Here is a 19,878-nt window from a genome sequence, read left to right on the forward strand (position 1 = left end):
ACACCCAATCCAATATAAAGCACACATCACCCACAAACCCTTACAACCAAAATTCTGAAAGAAGGCCAGAGAGAGAGACTACCTAAAACAACACCAACATCCACAGACACACAACACCATCACTTACACAACATCCACGGACCTCAAAGAACACACACCAACACATCCTCTCACACATCACAACAGACACCACCTCACACATCACCCACACCACATCATGGCACTTCAATGACACCCTATGTTCTTTGAGGAGGAGCTCAGGGTCATGGTGGAGGAAATCGTCCGGGTAGAGCCACAGCTTTTCGGATTACAGGTGCAGCAGACGTCTATTGCAAGGAAGATGAAGCTGTGGCGCAGAATTGTCGAAAGAGTTAATGCAGTGGGACAGCATCTAAGAACATGGGATGACATCAGGAAGAGGTGGAACGACCTATGGGGGAAAGTGCATTCCGTGGTATCCAGACACCAGATTGCTGTACGGAGGACTAACAACATGGGAGGAGCAAGTCTTGGCAATTCTGCATCCTGAGGGCCTCGCAGGAGTAGCAGGAGGACTGGACTCTGGTAAGACATATCTTTATTACTTTTCCCCCACACCCCACCTGCGTGCCATCACATACTGCCACCTTTACCCTCACACCCATCACCCCAACAACCCACAGATACCCCACTAACCCAACCCACACATCCCAAAACCAAGCCCTGCATGTACCACCAATGCATGGACACCCATCACCAAAGCATGTCCAGTACAGAGACTCACTCATGTCCCAAAATCACCAATCACACAAGGACCAAGCCAATAATGCAAGCACAGGAGTAGAGGGTCACTCCCCCATTGCACAAGATGGCACACACAGATACAATAACTATGCATTTACACCCCAACAGGACCCATAGCCAACGTCACTGGACAGGAGGTGCCAGACATATCCAGTCCCCCCACAGAAGAGACTCACAGTGATGACAGCAGCTCTGCACACCTGGATCAAGATGACCAGCCCAGCCCATCAGGGACGTCGGGACAGTCAGTTCCCCTGACACAGTCACAAACCACCACTGAACCTCCCCCCTCAGGAAACACCACCACAGCACCCACCCAGTGGGCCTATCCCTCTGTCCCCAGGTCACATCAATCACCAGTGTGTTCACCACTACAGGGAACCCAGGCAACCCCACTAACACAGGATGATCAGGGGCCCGGGGGCAGTGGCAGTGGGCACACGCTTCAGGGGACAGAGGCACAGGATAACAGGGAAGCTGGGAGGACTGCTGTGCGACAGGGGGAGGACAGGCCCAGGGTACCCACTCTCCACGAGGCACTCTCCAACATCATGGGAGCTTATCACCATTCCCAGGAGACCATGGGCACGGTACTGGACAAGTTTCAGGAGTCCCAGCAGCTGCAGGAGGAACACTACCTGGGGATCAGGGAGGACTTGAAGTTCATTAACACCACCCTGGTCACCATTGCAGGGGTGCTGGCAGACCTTCTCAACACCAGGAGGGACACAGTGGCACTCCAACGGGCCCCTGACACTAGCCTGGACGATGAGCAGCCCTCCACCTCTGCCGGCGCTAGTGGACAGGAAGCAATGCCACAGGAACAACAGGCTACCAGCACCCCAACCCCTGCAGATGGAGAACCAAACGGTCTCTGAGATCCAGGAACAAGACAGAGAACATTGCCAAGACCCCCGCCAGGATATAAGACCCCCCTGAATGTCACTCTTCTGTCCCACTATGTCACCCTGTCCATCCTTAAACTGCCATTGCTACACTTCCTATGCCCCTTTGGCCATAGCATCTGTGAAACAAATAGACAGGACTCTGCCATGGACATACCTCCAGCCCATTTTACAACCCCCTCCACTTATTTGCACAGGAATAAACACACTTCAATCACAAAACAATCTGGAGTCAGTCTGTGCTTTCACAAATGTGTAATTGCAATGTCTATGGAATATAGCAATGTCAATTTACATGTTCACATACCAATGTAACACAGCTGTAGGCCAGGAGTAAACATAGCAGAGGGCACAAAGTGGGACCCAGATCTGTGAAATGGAAAGTCAAAGTGACAAGTCAGTGTCCATACACTGAGTGAAAATGACAGACTTATGCTAGCTCCAAAAATAGTATGAGTTGTGGGAAGAAGTGGCATCTTCTTACCTGTGTCTCACTGGAAGTATTGCATGATGATGTTGTTTAGGTTGTTGATATCCTCTTCTACTGCCTCCTCTTCTTCACTGTCCACAGGCTCCACAGCTGCCACAAGACCACCATCTGGCCATTCCTCCTGCAGAAAAGGCACCTGGCATTGCAAAGCCAGGTTGTGCAGCATATAGCAGGCCATGATTATCTGGCACACCTTCTTCGGTGAGTAGTATAGGGAACCACCTGTCAGATGGAGGCACCGGAATCTGGCCTTCAGGAGGCCGAAGGTGAATTCTATTTTCATCCTAGTTCACCCATGTGCCTCATTGTAGTGTTTCTCTGCCCTTGTCCTGGGATTCCTCACTGGGGTCAGTAGCCATGACAGGTTGGGGTAACCAGAGTCACCTGCAAATGTCGAGGGACAACTGTTAGACACACACTCACCCTTAGGGACAACCCCATACCCAGACACATGTCAACTGCATTGAGACCTTGGCCTCACCTATTAGCCACACACGGTGTCTCAGGAGTTGCCCCATCACATAAGGGATGCTGCTATTCCTCAAAATGTAGGCGTCATGCACAGAGCCAGGATACTTGGCATTCACATGGGAGATGTACTGGTCTGCCCAACACACCACCTGCACATTCATCGAATTGTAACTTTTCCGGTTTCTGTACACCTGTTCATTCCTGCGGGGGGGTACAAATGCCACATATGTACCATCAATGGCACCAATGATGTTGAGGATATGTCCCAGGGCATAGAAGTCACCTTTCACTGTGGGCAGATCCTCCACCTGAGGGAAAATGATGTAGCTGCGCATGTGTTTCAGCAGGGCAGACAACACTCTGGACAACACGTTAGAGAACATTGGCTGGGACATCCCTGATGCCATGGCCACTGTTGTTTGAAAAGACCCACTGGCCAGGAAATGGAGTAGAGACAGGACCTGAACTAGAGAAGGTATCCCTGTGGGATGGCGGATAGCTGACAACAGGTCTGGCTCCAGCTGGCACACAGTTCCAGGACTGTTGCACGATCAAGTCTGTATTTGATTATGATGTGTCTCTCTTCCATTGTCAACAGGTCCACCAGGGGTCTGTACACTGGAGAATGCTGCCATCTCATCACCTGCCCCAGAAGACGTGCCCTATGGAGAAGAGCAGCGAGCAGGGAGTCATCCAACACTGAGGTATCACAATGTTTTATTTGCAGAAATGTTAGTAATCTGCAATTTGCTGGTATCTGTCTGTATTCCCAGCCTAGATAGGTGTGACGCAGTTTTCATCCATCCCATGTGGACCCTGAAATGGCGGCTGCCTGACCTGTAAGGTGGGACAAGGGGATATGAGGTAACTGCGCTGGTGTTGTACACCGTCGCGGTGGGCGGTAGAAGACCGTGGCACAATTCTCCATTGGTTAACATTGGGCCCTATGGGTCCCAGGAGCCAATGACAATGTACGCCAGCGGAGACGGTACGCACCGCAGCGGATGCGACCGCCATTTTCTGTCTGTTCACTCACTTGATACCTGATCTTCAACAGGAGAGGACCTACACTGCAAGTGCTGCTGTGACCTGTGTCTGGAAGTGACAATGGCTCATGTGTCTGGGGAAAGGGCCCCTGCCTTCACTTCGGAGGAGTTGGAGAAACTAGTGGATGGGGACCTCCTCCAGTACACGCAACTGTACGGTCCTCCAGACAAATAGGTGAGTACACTGTGAGCATGCTGCATGGGTACAGCCTGCTTTGAGTGGTGTGGATGGAAGATACATGGGGGGGACTGAGGCCTGCATGTGCGGATGGTGAGTGTATGTACATCAGGGCATAGGTGGGAACTGGTGGTCAATGACTATGACTCTCCGGATGGGTGAGTAATTTCCTTTCCCTCTGTACCATTCCTTTAGGTCAGCGCCCACCAGAAGAAGGGTATTTGGCATGCCATCGCCAAGGACGTCCGGACCCTTGGGGTCTACCACAGATGTAGCACCCACTGCCGTAAAAGATGGGAGGACCTGTGGCGCTGGAGCAAGAAGACAGCGGAGGCCCAGCTGGGGATGGCCTCCCAACGTGGAAGGGGTGCCTGTCGCACCATGACCCCCCTGATGTCCCGGACCCTGGCAGTGGCCTATCCAGAGTTGGATGGGTGCTTGAGGGCATCACAGCAGCCACAAAGGGGTGAGTACACTCTCATTCAGCCGACTCAGTGTGCCTTACGAGGTGTCTGGGTGGGGGAGGTGGGCAGTGGGTTCCCCTAGGCCAGGGCGAACTTGGTAGGTAAGTTCCCTTGTGAGGCAGGCCATGCGGCACCCCAACCCCACCAGTGGTAAGAGCCATCTACACCTAGTCAGGCTCCTGTGACTTTCAGGTGTGCAGCAATTGGGCTTAGGCCTCGTACCCCATGGTCAGGTGAATTTTCTAGGAACTGTTAATTCATGCCGTAGTGCTGTGGGCTGCTCCCTGTGTGTTGTGTCCGCCAATGGTAGTGGTGTTGCATGCACTGATCATGTTTTTCTTCTGTCTTTCCCCCTCTTTTTGTGGTCTCCCTGTTCCTGTGTGCAATAGCATCATCAGGCGGAGGAGCAGTGGCACCGGAGCAGGAGGGAGCTGCAACCCACCTGGCCCTGGAGGGTGAAGCAATGGAGTCTGAAGCCACCAGTGGGATGGAGGGCGAGGGGAGCTCCACGACGGGGACAGAAGCAGACACCAGTGACAGCAACTCCTTCTCTGATGGGAGCTCCCTTGCGGTGGCGAGCACATCTGTGCCCACCGCATCAACAGGTACAGCCGCCAACCCCCCTACCACCACCGCCCTCCCAGCAGCCCCTCAGCGTGTGTCCCGTACCTGCTCACCCAGGGAGGTGGGCATCTCCTTCACCCCAGGCACCTCGGGCCCTGCCCAGTCAGCCCTGCTGCCCTCAGTGAGGAGGCTATTGACCTCCTGAGATCCCTCACTGTTGGGCAATCTACCATTTTGAATGCCATCCAGGGTGTTGAGAGGCATTTGCAACAAACAAATGCATACCTGGAGGGCATTCATTCTGGGAAGGTGCCAAAACAGAGAGCATTTCAGACTCTGGCCTCAGTACTGATGGCAGCCATTGTACCTGTGTCCAACCCTCTCCCCTCCAACTTCCTCTACCCAGACCCAATCCCCTGTACCTCAGCCTATCCCAAGCACACCATCAGACCAGCATGCACACAAATCAGCACACAAAGGTGGCTCCGGAAAACATAAGCACCACACATCCCACAAGCACTCACTCAAGCACCATCCCCATGCAGACACAGCAACATCCACTGCCACCACTGTGTCCCCCTCCTCCACGTCCTCCTCCTCCCTCGTTGTCTCATCTCCACTCACACCTGCATGCACTACATCCTCAACCACTACCTCCATCACCAGCACACCCATCCCCACACACTGCTCACGTGCCATCACCATCCCCACTACCATTCACACATCCCCTGTGTCCTCTCCAACAGCCATCCACCTCACAACAGCCTCCGGCCCATGCACCTTCGCCCAAATTCAGCAGACATACACCTCCTATAACCACTACCTCTTCCTCCACTCCCAAAACCCCTCCATAGTCCCGTCTGAGTGTGTCTAAAAAACTTTTCCTGGCAACTCTTTACCTCTTCCCTTCACCTACCCTTGTCCTTCCCCTAGGGCCATGCTTTCCAGGTCCCAGCCCAGCACCTCAGACACCAAATCCCCAGGCACAGGGGTGCCAGCAACTGCGGGGTCATCAAGTGCGACACCCATCAGGGCTGCCAGTGTGCCACGTAGTGAGGGCAAAGACATTTCACCACATGCCAAGGTGAAAAAGGTGCCCACATCCCAGAGGGAGAAGCCGCACCTACCAGCCACCAAGAGCTCAGCAAAAACAAAAGGAGATAGTGGCAAGACAACTGCGGCACCATCAAAGGTGGGGAAGGGACAAAAGCAGAAGAGCAGGTCAGGACAGGGCACTGTGGCACCGACTGAGGGACCAGTGTCACACCTTCTGTCCACGACCACACCAACCTGTACGGCGGCCAACACTGCAAGCTGCCCCGCCACCACAACTGCCACCTGCCCGCCACCTGCACTGCCACCTGCACAGCCACCTGCACACCCACCTGCACATCCACCTGCACGTCTTCAGCCTCAGTGACAGTCCCCAGCCTCTTCCCCAGTAGGCAGCTGTCTGAGGCTGCAGGGGAAGTCCTGCTGTGTCCATCAGCAGGTGCCGACCCATGCACCACCGCCAGCACTGCCGCCACAGACACCGCCGCAAGCACCGCCACCAGCCCCGCAACATGCTCGGACAGTGGCACCACCGCTGACATGGCTACCATCCCCAGTGGTCAGTCGTCCAAGGCTGGAGGAAACTTCCTGGACCCAGGCGAGCTTCCATGAGGCATGACTTCCATCACTCCGACCATGCTTTGAGCAGGTAGGTCACTTCCATCGCACCTCACTGCCGCCAGCTGCCACCAGTTCTTGCCAGACTTAGCCAGTATTTTCCTTTGTTTTCTGCTCCCTCGTAGATGCTGCATCCCCGCGGCCTCGCCCCCCCCTCCCTCCTCGAGTCCTTGCCTTCCGCCTCGTTTTCCCTGCTGGCCCGCCCCATCTGCCCTGCCATTGGATCCCGCCAACCTCCTCCCAGCTGACACACCCTCCCTCCTCCCCTCTTATGCCGGCTGCAGCACGGGCGCGCCGCTGGCGTGCCGAAGGCGTGCCAAAGGCAAGCCCGTCTGCGCCAGTCCGCTCCAAGACCGCGCCTAGCGCCAGACCCCCCTGGCCAACATGGCCCTGCACTACCTGTAACCATTACACAGCCGACGAACTCCACGCCTTAAACCCAGGTCGTTCCTCCATCTGCTACCAATCCACACCAACGCGCACCAGAGGACCTTTCTCTTGCAACACCTGCAAATTCACCTGCAAGCCAACCCCCGAACACCATACCAAAACAACAGACTGCCACCTAAGATGCATCCTGCTGAACACCAGCTCCGTCCACAAACATGCAATTGAACTCTGGGACTTGCTGACCACTCACTCGCCGGACATCGCTTTCCTCACCGAAACATGGATGACCCCTGCCTTGGAACCAGACATAGCTATAGCTATACCAGATAATTACAAAATCACCAGAAGAGACCGCAACAACAAACCAGGAGGAGGAATCGCCATAGTCCATAAAAACACCATAAGAATCTCCGACGACATCATCAAGTCCGCCGAGGACCTCCACTTCACTATTTATGTAAATGCCAACAACACACTCAAAGGAACACTGGTCTACAGACCTCCCGGCCCGAGACCACAGTTCTGCGACGATATCGCTGACACCATCAGCTCCCAAGCCCTCACCTCAACGGACTACATCTTCCTAGGCGACCTGAACTTCCACCTGGAAAATAACAACGATACCAACACCACAAACCTAATCGAAAACCTCGCCAACCTCGACCTCAAGCAACTTGTCACTTCACCGACCCAATCCGCTGGCCACACACTCGATCCCATCTTCTCAACCAGCAACCACGTCACCTTCAGCCACACCACCGAACTCTACTGGACAGATCAACGATGCATCCATTTCTCCTACCAGGAACCAGTCACTCACAACCACCGCACACAACCGCCTTAATGCAACTGGAGCAAAATTTCCATGGACCAAATGATCTCCACCCTCGCCCAGACCCCACCAGGACCTCAGACCCCAACACAGCCGCCACCAACCTGCACCACTGTATTGAAGACTGCGCCAACACCCTCTCACCGCTCAAAAAGCACCCTAACACCCCGCACAGAATCAAGGCCAGCTGGTTTACCCAGACTTAAAGGAATCCAAACAACAATGCCGCAGAATGGAAAAAAGCTGGTGCCGTGACCCCACCACCTCCAATCGCATCGCCTTCAAGTAGGCCCTACACAGACATCACCAAATGATACGCACCGCCAAAAGGACCCACTTCAAAAACCGCATCGAAACCAACGCTCACAACAGCAAAGAACTCTTCAGCATCATCAAAGAGCTATCCACCGCCAGGGACTACTCCAACCAACCCCTGCCATCACAGGAGCTCTGCAACTCACTCGCATCTCACTGCCATCGAAAGATAGAAGATATCCACAACAGCTTCAACTCCCAGTCCCACCAGCTAACTACAAACACCCCGAGCCCTACGCGCCAAGCAAAACCCACCTCCTCCACACCTAGACCCCAGTCAACACAGAAGACACCGCGAACACCATGGCCACCATCCACTCCGGATCACCATTGGACCCCTGCCCACACCACATCTTCAACAAAGCCAACACCATCATTGCCCTCCATCTCCACCACACCATCAGCAGTTCCTTTGAATCAGCCACCTTCCCAGAGAGATGGAAGCTTGCAGAAATCAACACCTTGCTAAAGAAACCCAAGGCAGACCCTGACGTCCCCAAGAACTACCGACCTATCTCACTCCTCCCCTTCTAAGCCAAGGTCATCGAAAAAATTGTGAACAATCAACTATCCCGGTTCCTGGAAGACAACAAGGCACTTGACACCTCTTAATCCGGATTCCGCAAAAACCACAGCACCAAGACTGCACTCATTGCTGCAACAGACGACATCAGGACCATGCTCGACAAAGGAGAAAGAGCAGCACTCATCCTCTTGGACCTCTCTGCAGCTTTCGACACGGTATGCCACCACACTCTCCACACACGCCTCCACAAAGCTGGAATCCGTGACAAAGCCCTGGACTGGATCTCGTCATTTCTCACTGACAGGACCCGAAGAGTCCGTCTCCCGCCGTTCCTATCAGAAGCCTCCAACATCACCTGTGGAGTCCCTCAAGGATCTTCACTCAGCCCCACACTTTTCAACGTGTACATGGCCCCCCTCGGAAACATCGCACAAACACACCACATCAACATAGCATCCTACGCTGACGACACTCAGCTCATCATCTCCCTCACGAAAGATCCCACTACCGCAAAGGTCAACCTCCACAACGGACTCCACGCCATCACCAGCTGGATGGAATCAAGCCACTTCAGATTAAACACAGACAAGACAGAATTAATCATCTTCGGCACCAACCCCCCAGCCTGGAACGACTCCTGGTGGCCCACCTCCCTAGGACCCGCTCCCTCACCCACCTCTCACGCACGCAACTTGGGCTTCATCCTGGATTCCACACTCAGCATGACTCAGCAGGTCAATGCCATCTCCTCTTCCTGCTACAACACCACCGCCTGCTCCGCAGAATTTTCAAATGGATTCCCATCGAAACCAGGAAAACCGTCACCCACGCCTTAGTCAGTAGCCGATTGTATTACGGAAACGCCCTATATGCAGGAATAACAAACAAACTCCAAACAAAACTGCAAAGAATCCAGAACGCATCCGCCCACCTCATTCTGGACATCCGACGCTGCGACCACATCTCACCCCACCTCAGAGACCTTCACTGGCTACCAGTATCAAAGAGGATCACCTTCAAAATCCTCATCCACGCACACAAAGCCCTCCACAACACAGGACCCACCTACCTCAACGACAGACTCACCTTTCACACCCCCACCCGCAACCTTCGCTCCGCCAACCACGCCCTTGCCTACGTTCCTCGCATCCGCTGCACGACCGCCGGAGGAAGATCATTCACTCACCTTGCCGCAAAGACCTGGAACTCCCTACCTCTCCACCTTCGCCTGCCCCAAGACCTTCTATCTTTCAGGAAACACCTCAAGACTTGGCTTTTCGACCAGTAGCTCCCCCCTCCCCCAGCGCCTTGAGACCTTACCAGGTGAGTAGTGCGCTTTATAAATCCCTGATTGATTGATTGATTGATCACTGTTTGCACCTGCAGGTGGAAGGCCAAGCCGCAGCAGTGTGGGGTATGTCGCTGCCTCCATGGTGTATCATGCTACCTGTACCTCGGCAATCTTGTGGCACACACACCCAGGTGATGGAATTGTACCAGCCACACTGCACGTGGAGCACTCTGGGCACCATGCCCCCTCCAGAACCAGTGGAGATTGACATCCACTACCTCAGTCCTTGGCAGGATGAAGCACTCTGGGCACCATGCCCCCTCTAGAACCAGTGGAGAGATACATCCACTACCTTAGTCCTTGGCAGGATGAAGCACTCTGGTCACCATGCCCCCTCTAGAACCAGTGGAGATTGACATCCACTACCTCAGTCCTTGGCAAGATGAAGCACTCTGGGCAACAGGCCCCCTCCAGAACCAGTGGAGAGATACATCCACTTGAGAGACTGTGGCTTTGCACTCCCCAGGATAAAGCAGTGGGCAAACGACCCACTGGAGAGACTTGAGAGACTGTGGCTTTGCACTCCCCAGGATAAAGCAGTGGGCAACCCACCCACTGGAGAGACTTGAGAGACTGTGGCTTTGCACTCACCAGGATAAAGCAGTAGGCAAACCACCCACTGGAGAGACTTGAGAGACTGTGGCTTTGCACTCCCCAGGATAAAGCAGTGGGCAAACCACCCACTGGAGAGAGTTGAGAGGCTGAGGCTTTGCACTCCCCAGAATAAAGCAGTGGGCAAACCACCCACTGGAGAGACTTGAGAGACTGTGGCTTTGCACACCCCAGGATACAGCAATGGGCATGGAGCCCCCTCATGCAGCAGTGGCGTTGTGCGTTCATCTGGCTGATGTGCCCCCCTCCCCCTCTCCCTGAGGTGCCTGTATATTTTCGATCTGATGCCCCAGCAGTGTTCTCTCCGTTTCAAGTCAGGTATCTTGTGTGGGCTTCGCCCATGCATTTTGGGACCAGTGGTTTACGGACAATGATTGGTACACTATCCGGACTTGTGTAGTTGGTGTACATATTTGTATATACTGAATTTTGCTTTTTGACTATCAGATTTTTCATGATTATACTGGTAGCAATCATTTCCTTTTGTCCTTGCATTCTCCCAGGGGGTGATGGGGTGTATATGTAATGTTGCTGCATGTGTTTGTGTGTATATTGTTGTGGGTGAGGGTGGGGGTATTGCGTGTTGCGTGTGTGTGTGTGTCACTCTCTTTAGCACTCCCCTGTGTTGTAGGTGCTTTACTCACAGTGGTCGTTGACAGTGTCTGTCCTGCTCCTGATAGAGCAGGAGGAAGAGCAGCATTGGTAACACCTGTGGTTCGGGCTCCATGGCGTCCTGGTTCCTCGTTGGGTGTTGAGAGTTGAGTGTTTTCCCTTCTGTGTACTGTTTCCGCTGTGCTTTTGATAGCGTTGGTTCCGCCCCAGAAAAGGTGGCGGATAAGCCTCTTGTAATACAGTGGACGGTACTTTGTCCTCCGTCTGTCTGTTGGCAGTTACCGCCGAGTGTTAAAGTGGCTGTCTGTGTGTGCGGTTTCTCCCATGGTCGTGATTCAATTTTTTTTCCACTAGCCTGTTGGCGGTATTACTGCTGCTTTAGCACCGACCGCCAGGGTTGTAATGAGGGCCTTTATGTCTTTTCATGTTATTGCAAGATGGTGGGGGTCTTTGTAATACTGACTTGTCTTTACAATTCTGTTTCTTGCACTGATCATTATCCTAATCTTTGCAGCCCATTCAACTTATCTAAAATTGCAGTAGTGGTAAATAAAAACCATTTAAACTTTACTGCATCTTCGTTATTGCCTGTGGGGGCATTTTGATACAGTTTTTTTTTGTAATAGAAGATTCTCTGAATTCTAGTTTACACACAATAGTGCTTGTCTCAGAAGCTGAATTAGAATTCTAATCTTATTTCTGCTGTGACAATGTGATAAAAATCTTTCAGAAAGAGAGTTTGAAAAAAGACAGTGTTTCAAGAAATAAAAAAGGCTTCGGGTAGGCTTTTCTTTGGGTCAGCCTTACTCTGAAATGCAAAGAAGCTATTATAGTCAATTCCTTTCCCACCTCGAGCAGATATTTAGTACAGCAACTTTTTTTAAAGATTAGGCTTCACTGACATGAGGACAACCAATGTCACAAGTGCAGAATTTAAATGGTTTTGCTTTGTAATAAAATCACAAAGCAAAAATGTGAGCACTTACAATTACTCGTTTCGCAACAAAATATTTTTTTTTGCCTTATGGAGTAAATTAGGATTTGATAAAATCAAGGAAAATTGTCTGATATTTTCTCAGATGCACGGAGTTGTAATGATCTCCAAGAAATATCTAAGCTGAGGTTGCATGCAATCCTTACTGACCAAAACAATGGGTACTCAATCAAAGATGGAAACATAGCTTTTTTAGTGCCCCCTTAACTCGTGTGAGGCTTGGGCTCTCAGCCACAGCCTAGTTAGAAAACTGTGTGAAAATTGAACCTAGAAGCCCTGTAAGCCGAGAGAGCATAACTGGTTTGTCCCACTAGGATTTTTAATGTGAAATAAAGGAGTGGTTATTTTTCACATGGAAATGTGGGAAGGGATTTTCATAATAAAGTGATGCACTGAAATGTATTCGAGTAAAGCGCACAATGAATATAGGTATGTAATAGCATTTATTCATTCTTTTGCAAGTATGGTTATTCTGTCGTATTTTAGAAATGTTATATCATAATCATTTTATATTGATGGCATTCATGTGAAACGTGAAAATAATTTAAACTAAAGTATATTCATGTTCATTTTAAGCTTGGCCAGAGTGAAGGTCCCAGTTCTTTGTGTTTTAACCTTCCAAGTGAAGCTTGTTTAGTACATATTTTCCTAAAGCTGCAGTTGTCAGGATATCAGTCTGGGTTAGTAGAAAACCCATTGTGAGGGAAGATAAGAAGGCCTGGAGAAACCTTTTATCAAGGGCAGAAGGAGTATCTTGAGTTGGTAGCTGTAATTCTTCAAAGATTGCATAGGGCAAGGGTGCACCAAGAACCAGTGCCTAAGACTAGGATAAAGTGTCAATTAAAACTTGTGATTTGCAATTTTGTTTTTGAACTGGATGTTTTGGATGTTATGTCACCTTAGGAAGAATCAAGATTTAAGAGTGGTTTAGCTGAAGGTATTATTAAGATTCCCACGGTCCTTTGCTGAGAGTGAACCTTTCTTAGGTACAGACTTTATTTTTTATGTGGCTTCATGCCACCTCAGATCTCTTGACAGAAACTTCTACCAAAAGTATGTTGTGCTAACCTCTTTTCCCCTTAATTTCACAGGTGTTAGAATAGCTAGGAATCAATAATTAATGGTTAAACAGGACAAATTGGGTTTGGACTTGATGCATCATACTTTTTTCCTTATTTCCTGCATTATCGCTATTTAATTGGTGGTATTGTCTTTGCTGATTAAATTCAATATTTTGTGACACTTTAATTCTCCTTTAATGAGTCTGTACATCTATACTATGATTTTGAGGCTCATATATGTAAGTTTGGATTTGAGACTGGAATAGAGCCCTTTGAACATTATTTGGTTTCTGGGATTCAACGTGTGGCCCCAGGTCGCACTATAATTTGAAGTGGGAAATTTAATGTAGGTCTCCTCAGCCTTTGGAACAGAAAATAGAAAGATTAATCGGACCTCAGGATAAGAAACAGACTCCAGAGCTGGATCAACCCAAGGTAGAACTTTGTCCAGAATTATTCCCATCTTTATTCATGCATCACAATATCTGCTTTCCTTGGGATTCATGCGTACTTCCAAACAAGCATGTCACAGAACAGGCCAACAAAACTTTTGAGTGGCAGCATGCATAACCTCATCTTACAGGAGCTGAGCAACACTTATCTTCAATGTCTTCAATGTCTATGAAACACCCAACAGAGTTCAAGCAGTTGAAGTTGTTTAAAATGCTTAAGTGGAGATTCAGACTTTTTTATATCTATCCTATGGAAAGTAGGCAATGGACAGCTGCCAATCACAGTGAATATTTATTATATATGTGAAACAGGAAAATTCATGTTGCCTCACTTTGGGGAACGTTAAGATGTTTCATTCTGTAGTTGCATTTATTTAGCCCTCTCTACCACAATGTGTTTAACTTGAGATGGTTCATGAACATTAATGGACTAAGAGGCATTAGCCAATAGAACAAGAATCACGATCAGAAGGGATAACAAGTTTTAGCATAATTTGTGTCTCATCAGCATAACTGAAACAGGTGAGGTTAAAGGAGAAGATGGGTTTAGACACAGGGTACAGGTAGACATTTAAAAAGAGAGGGTGATGGTGAATTCTTGAGGCACCCCTGTAAAACATGAAAATGGTCAGAGCAGTAGAAGTGCTAATATTAGGGATCTGTTTGAGAGAAAGGAAACAATTAAATTAAAGACAGTGCTAACTACTTCTATCCTTTCAAGTCTCTAAGGCAAGGCAGGATAATAGTCCATGCCAAAAGCAAGCAAGTATCAAATAACAGAAGTGCTGCTACTCTCTTTGAATCCACCACAGTTCTAATGCCATCCTGGACCGGTAGTAGTGCAAAATCCTTGCCCTGGTTTGTATTACAGAGAAAATTGTATTTTTGTTTATGAAGGCTCATAGTTGACTGTGGCCATCTCCTTCTACAATATTTCCAAAGAGCAGAGCAAATTTCAAAAAGTAGATATTTTGGAGGGACCATTTGATCTGTGCCTGGCTTTGATTTATATTAAAGTTTGCCTAAATAGTTTGTAGTTAATTTGGGAATAGCCTAGATTCCGAGAGTGGTTGATGGTAGTGCTGGCTGGAATGTCCATACAGCTATTTAGAAGAATGCCTTGAAGAGTGGGTGTTGAACATGGGTCTGATGATAATAATGGTAAGCAACAGGCTTTAGTAAAGTTCAAAAAGCCATATACAGATACAGAGTTGAAGGACATTTTCTTAATTACACAATGGATAGAGAGTTCAAGGTACATTCCAAGTTGAGTTGTATGTCATTCTCTTTTTTTGCATCAAGACATGTTTCTAGAAGTTTGGCTTTGGAAAGAAGTGGTTTTCTAATTAAGTACCTAGGTTTTGAGAATGCATGGTTTTGGAAATTAAAGTTCCTTACTTGAAGTAGTAGTTACATAGATGCCAAACAAAGTAAAAACTCATTTTGACTTCATGGCCATGGGTTCAAAGATTCTGGAACAGTATTGCAGTATCAATGTATTAAGGTGGTTGTATGTTTCCACTGTCTTTCAAAAATATTTTGCTTGATTTGAGACATTGCAGGTCTTGTGTCATTCATACCTCTTTTTGACATTGATTAGAAATTCCACAATGAGATGATGTTATCTTTGATTTTTCAGGTACAAAAGGAGATTTGTATTTTTCATTAGAGTGAATGCCAGAAGGATGCAGAGAGAGTGATGAGGTATTAATTGTGCGAGGGAGAGGGGAGAAGGGAGAATTAAGATGGAGGGAGTAGAGGAGGGAAGATGGTGAAGGATGGTTAAATGTGACCAAGCAAGTTTCAATGCACGTTGTGTTAGGGAGGCAGGCTTCCTCTGCTTCAAGGAATAGTTGCAGTCCCATGTGTCAACATGCAACCACACAGCAAATAAACTTGAATGAGTTGCATCGGTGTGATCACTTGTGTATCCGACTTACACAGTGCGTAAGGGAGAAAAAGTTGTTAATGGGAAAACGTTGTTGTTTTTCTGGGTCGCATCCATTCCACAACTTACTTTCAGCCATTATACAAATAGATGTTCACAATCAATTATAGGTAACTCAATGATATGCATACCAGTGGTGAAAGAGATCACTGAGTAGTGATTCCAATGTTCACAATCAATTGAATGTTCACAGTCATTATGATTGCAATATTACTGATGGTCACAAATATAAAAGTGTATTTCAAAATCTAAACAACAAAGGGTCTCCTCTTGATATTTCTGAGGGAATTCCACATCCTCTCTGAATGCATCTGCTGTAGCCCAATTCTAAATAAATGCTGTCACCAGCCAGAACCTGAAGTAAGTAGTGGGGGACTACCTGGTCCAGGCTAAGAAGATGCGGAGTACAGTTTAGTGTCTCATCTGTAACAGAGGTTAGAAAGCATACTTGGCTGACCACACAAGATACTCTTTGTGTGGTTCCTTATGTTAGTGGCCATTCAAGATTAGCCTAAGAGGAAAAATATGGGGAAACTGGAAACATTGAATGTAGTGTTGGGACTGAACCCAATGCTTTCCTCTCTAAATCATTGAATGCTTACTCTTGTACATCCTCAGACTGCATGGCACAGCCAATTTCAAAATATCTAACTGTCTCTACTACCTTCTTATTGGATGATAAGACAAGTTAGAGGGTATTTTCAGTACAAAAAATATGACAAAGTCAAGTCTTAGAACAGTACATCTATAAGAACATATGCTCGATATGTAAATACACACTCTTTAAATATCTAACTATTTTGACTATAGGAAAATGTTGAAAATATCAAACACTCTATGGCATTAGGTCATATTTGTTGTTTGGCACACTCCTTGCAAAGGTAGGTGCTGGTACAATTGGTCGCAGCTTAAGATGATGTAGGCAAAAAGGCAACGTCATCCACACTCTATGGGTGTGAGTCTCACTAAAGGAATTATGAAAGAGAGTGAGGAAGTATCTTGCTCATTTTGTGAACTTCCTGGGTCCGTCATCCACCACACTGGTTATATTGGATGTATGGGGAGAAACTCACTTTGCATTGATATCTAAATTTCATTTTAGATAGGAGCTCCTCGTGACAAGGAGGAATGTTGTCCAGTAATGGGGACTAGTCTCCACCCCTGAGCTTGAGCATGGACTGATGAGGGAGAGTGCCCAAAAATGTAGAAAAACATATGGTTGCCATGTAAGACCTATCAGGGTCTTTCCTGAACTCTCTGGATTGACTGTTTTGGTGGAACTAGGGTTGGTTGGAGAGGTGCTGAGGACATGGAGATGCTCAAGGTCATATTGTACAGTACTGTGTCTTCCATTGTAAATCTAATATCATATTGGCTGCTAAAGGTTCTGAAATTGTTTTCAATAAAAAGTTGTATAAAAAAAAGTTGTTGTTTGGTAGGTTGAAACCTCTATAGCTAGTGCAATGAAGGTTTCACCTCCAAAACTCAAGCAGTCGCTGGCCTGCATTATTTAGATGTGTTTGCCCAATATGTGTTCATTTTCTCCTGAATACATGGTACGTGGAAGGAGCTGGTTTGGAAGAAAACATGACTGGAGATTTGGCATGCCACGGTGATGTGGCAGACCTACTGCATATGAGTTATTTCTGAGGAGAGACCTGGATGCAAGGGTAAGTCTTTTGAAAAAACATGTCATGCCTGACATGCACTGGACCAGTCCTTAATTTGAACCTTTGGTTTCCGATGCTCAACACCAGCACTTCATTGTCAACACAGGCTCTTTTGACAGCCAGCCACATGGTGGCACTGGTTGTCTTATTTTCTAAGGTGCAAAACAGCTGTTGCTTAATAATTAAACGTACATTTAAGTCAATAATACCTGCCACCAAAAACTACAAGAATAGTCTGGGCGGCATGTATTAGCCACTTTGATGTATATTTAAATTCTGAAATTTCACACTTAAATTAGTGTAATGGCTAGTAGTGATAGTACTGTTACTGACAGTGCTAGTGGGAGGAATGGGTGGTGCAAGCTTCAGTTCCTTCCTGACAAGGGCCCTTGCACTTCTTTTTTGTTAACAAATTAAGCTCTGACTGGGATGTTTTCTGTCTGGAGCTTCCACAGTTCACATGACTGATCCAGGTAGAATAACGTTAACAACAAAGGACTGCCGGAAGAGCATTCCCACTCTGAAGCTTATTCCTCTGTTCTAGGTTGACGCAGTAGTTTCCCAATGGCAGAACCAAGGCTGGCTCTAGTGTCAGGAATACAACATTGATGGGGGAATCAAGGGAATGTAGCTAGGGTATTTTAGGAGCATGTTCTGTCCATTCCCCCCTTCCATTAAATAAGCATTGGCAAAGCCAATAGGTTTTGCCTAGGCCAGATCTATTTGTCTTCGTCAATGTTTTTTACATGGAATAGTAAGTCATTAACTGAATTAGTTACTTAAGTGTTTGTGATTTTGTGCCTGATTTAAAGATACTTTACCTCATTTTGAAGCATTGCTTTTCAGATGTGTGTCGACAAGGAATGGAGCAGTTTGAGCATTTATCCATTAAATATGTAATCAACAGAGATTCACTCAACCCACCTGCATCCAACGCACGCACCTATTATCCATCCATTTACTATCTGCTCTAAGCAGGCTTTATAAGGTGTCCCTACATTTGCCTGGCCAGTGTTTATTCTAAATGGTATACTTATTCAAATAGGCTTACAGTCAGATCTGCATTAACGAGGGACACGATTGTGTAAAAAGATCATATTGTTCTGTGTGATGGCTGTGAATACTTAAACAAATTCAACAGAGCAATACGTTAACCTCGCCTACCGAAAGCAAAGACGGAATCAAATAATGCCAACATATTTGAAGGCTCAGCATTGACAAGCCTTGCTACCTCATGTAATGCCTAAATTTATTTTCTGTCTTCAGTGGGACGAAAACTGTGTTGATGGGAATAATGTATTTCTGGTCAAGTGAAAACAACAGTTTCCATATTCATGCTGTGATGAAAATCACTGTTTCTCTTATACCCTGCTAAAGAGGTCTTGCAAAGAGAATTTTCTGAATGAACTACAACTGTTTGTCTTTGTGCACCTTTGGTGTTTCAAGGTCAGGAGGCCATGCTCATGCCGGTTTGGATCTCTCTTCTATAAACAAAACTAAGTGAATAGAATTTATCATAATTAAAATAAAAACTTGTACTCATAATTTATCATTGCTATAGGTATGGAATGGTTCTATAACAATTGAATGAGTATTTGCATGAACATTACTGTGAGACAGGACCAGTCACAATATCAGGGGAAGCCGTGTTGCATAACTATTTTTCTACCTGTATAATGTGCCCATGTGCATTTAAAAAACATTCCATAAGTCAGTCATGAATGCCTCTCTAAAATAATATACAAAATATTATTAAAATCTGTAGCTGCTGAACAGCCACAACCTCGTTAACCACCATCTTGACAATCTACTTTCATCCTTGCTCCTCTCAAGACCAAACATGTATTGTATAAAACTGCGATCTTGCCACGCCTTCAAATTATAAAACATACAGTAATAACCTTTTATAAGTCTGAAATATGAAACCTATGTATCCTTAGTAATAAAGATCATGGCGTGATCTATATAGTAAGCAAAAGCTTTAAATATGTTCTATCAATCAATCAATAATATTCGTAAAGCGCGCCACTCACCCGTGAGGGTCTCAAGGCGCTTGGGGAGGGGGTTACTGCTGCTCGAAGAGCCAGGTCTTGAGCTGCCTCCGGAATGCGAGGTGGTCCTGGGTGGTCCTGAGGTTGGCGGGGAGGGAGTTCCATGTCTTAGCCGCCAGGTAGGAGAAGGATTTCCCACCTGCCGTTGTGCGTATAGGGTGTTTCCGTAGTCGAGGCGGCTTGTGACGAGGGCGTGGGTCACAGTTTTTCTGGTGTCGGTGGGGATCCAGCGGAAGATCTTTCGGAGCATGCGGATAGTGAGGAAGCAGGAAGACGATACGGTGTTGACTTGTTTGGTCATGGTGAGAAGTGGGTCCAGGATGAATCCAAGGTTGCGTTCGTGGTCTGAGGGGGTAGGTGTGGTGCTCAGGGCCGTGGGCCACCAAGAGTTGTCCCAGGCGGACGGGGTGTTTCCGAGGATGAGGACTTCCGTTTTGTCTGAGCTCAGTTTCAGATGGCTGAGTTTCATCCATTCTGCGACGTCTTTCATTC

This window comes from Pleurodeles waltl, chromosome 6, assembly GCF_031143425.1.
Source record: "Pleurodeles waltl isolate 20211129_DDA chromosome 6, aPleWal1.hap1.20221129, whole genome shotgun sequence".
Taxonomy (NCBI): Eukaryota; Metazoa; Chordata; class Amphibia; order Caudata; family Salamandridae; genus Pleurodeles; species Pleurodeles waltl.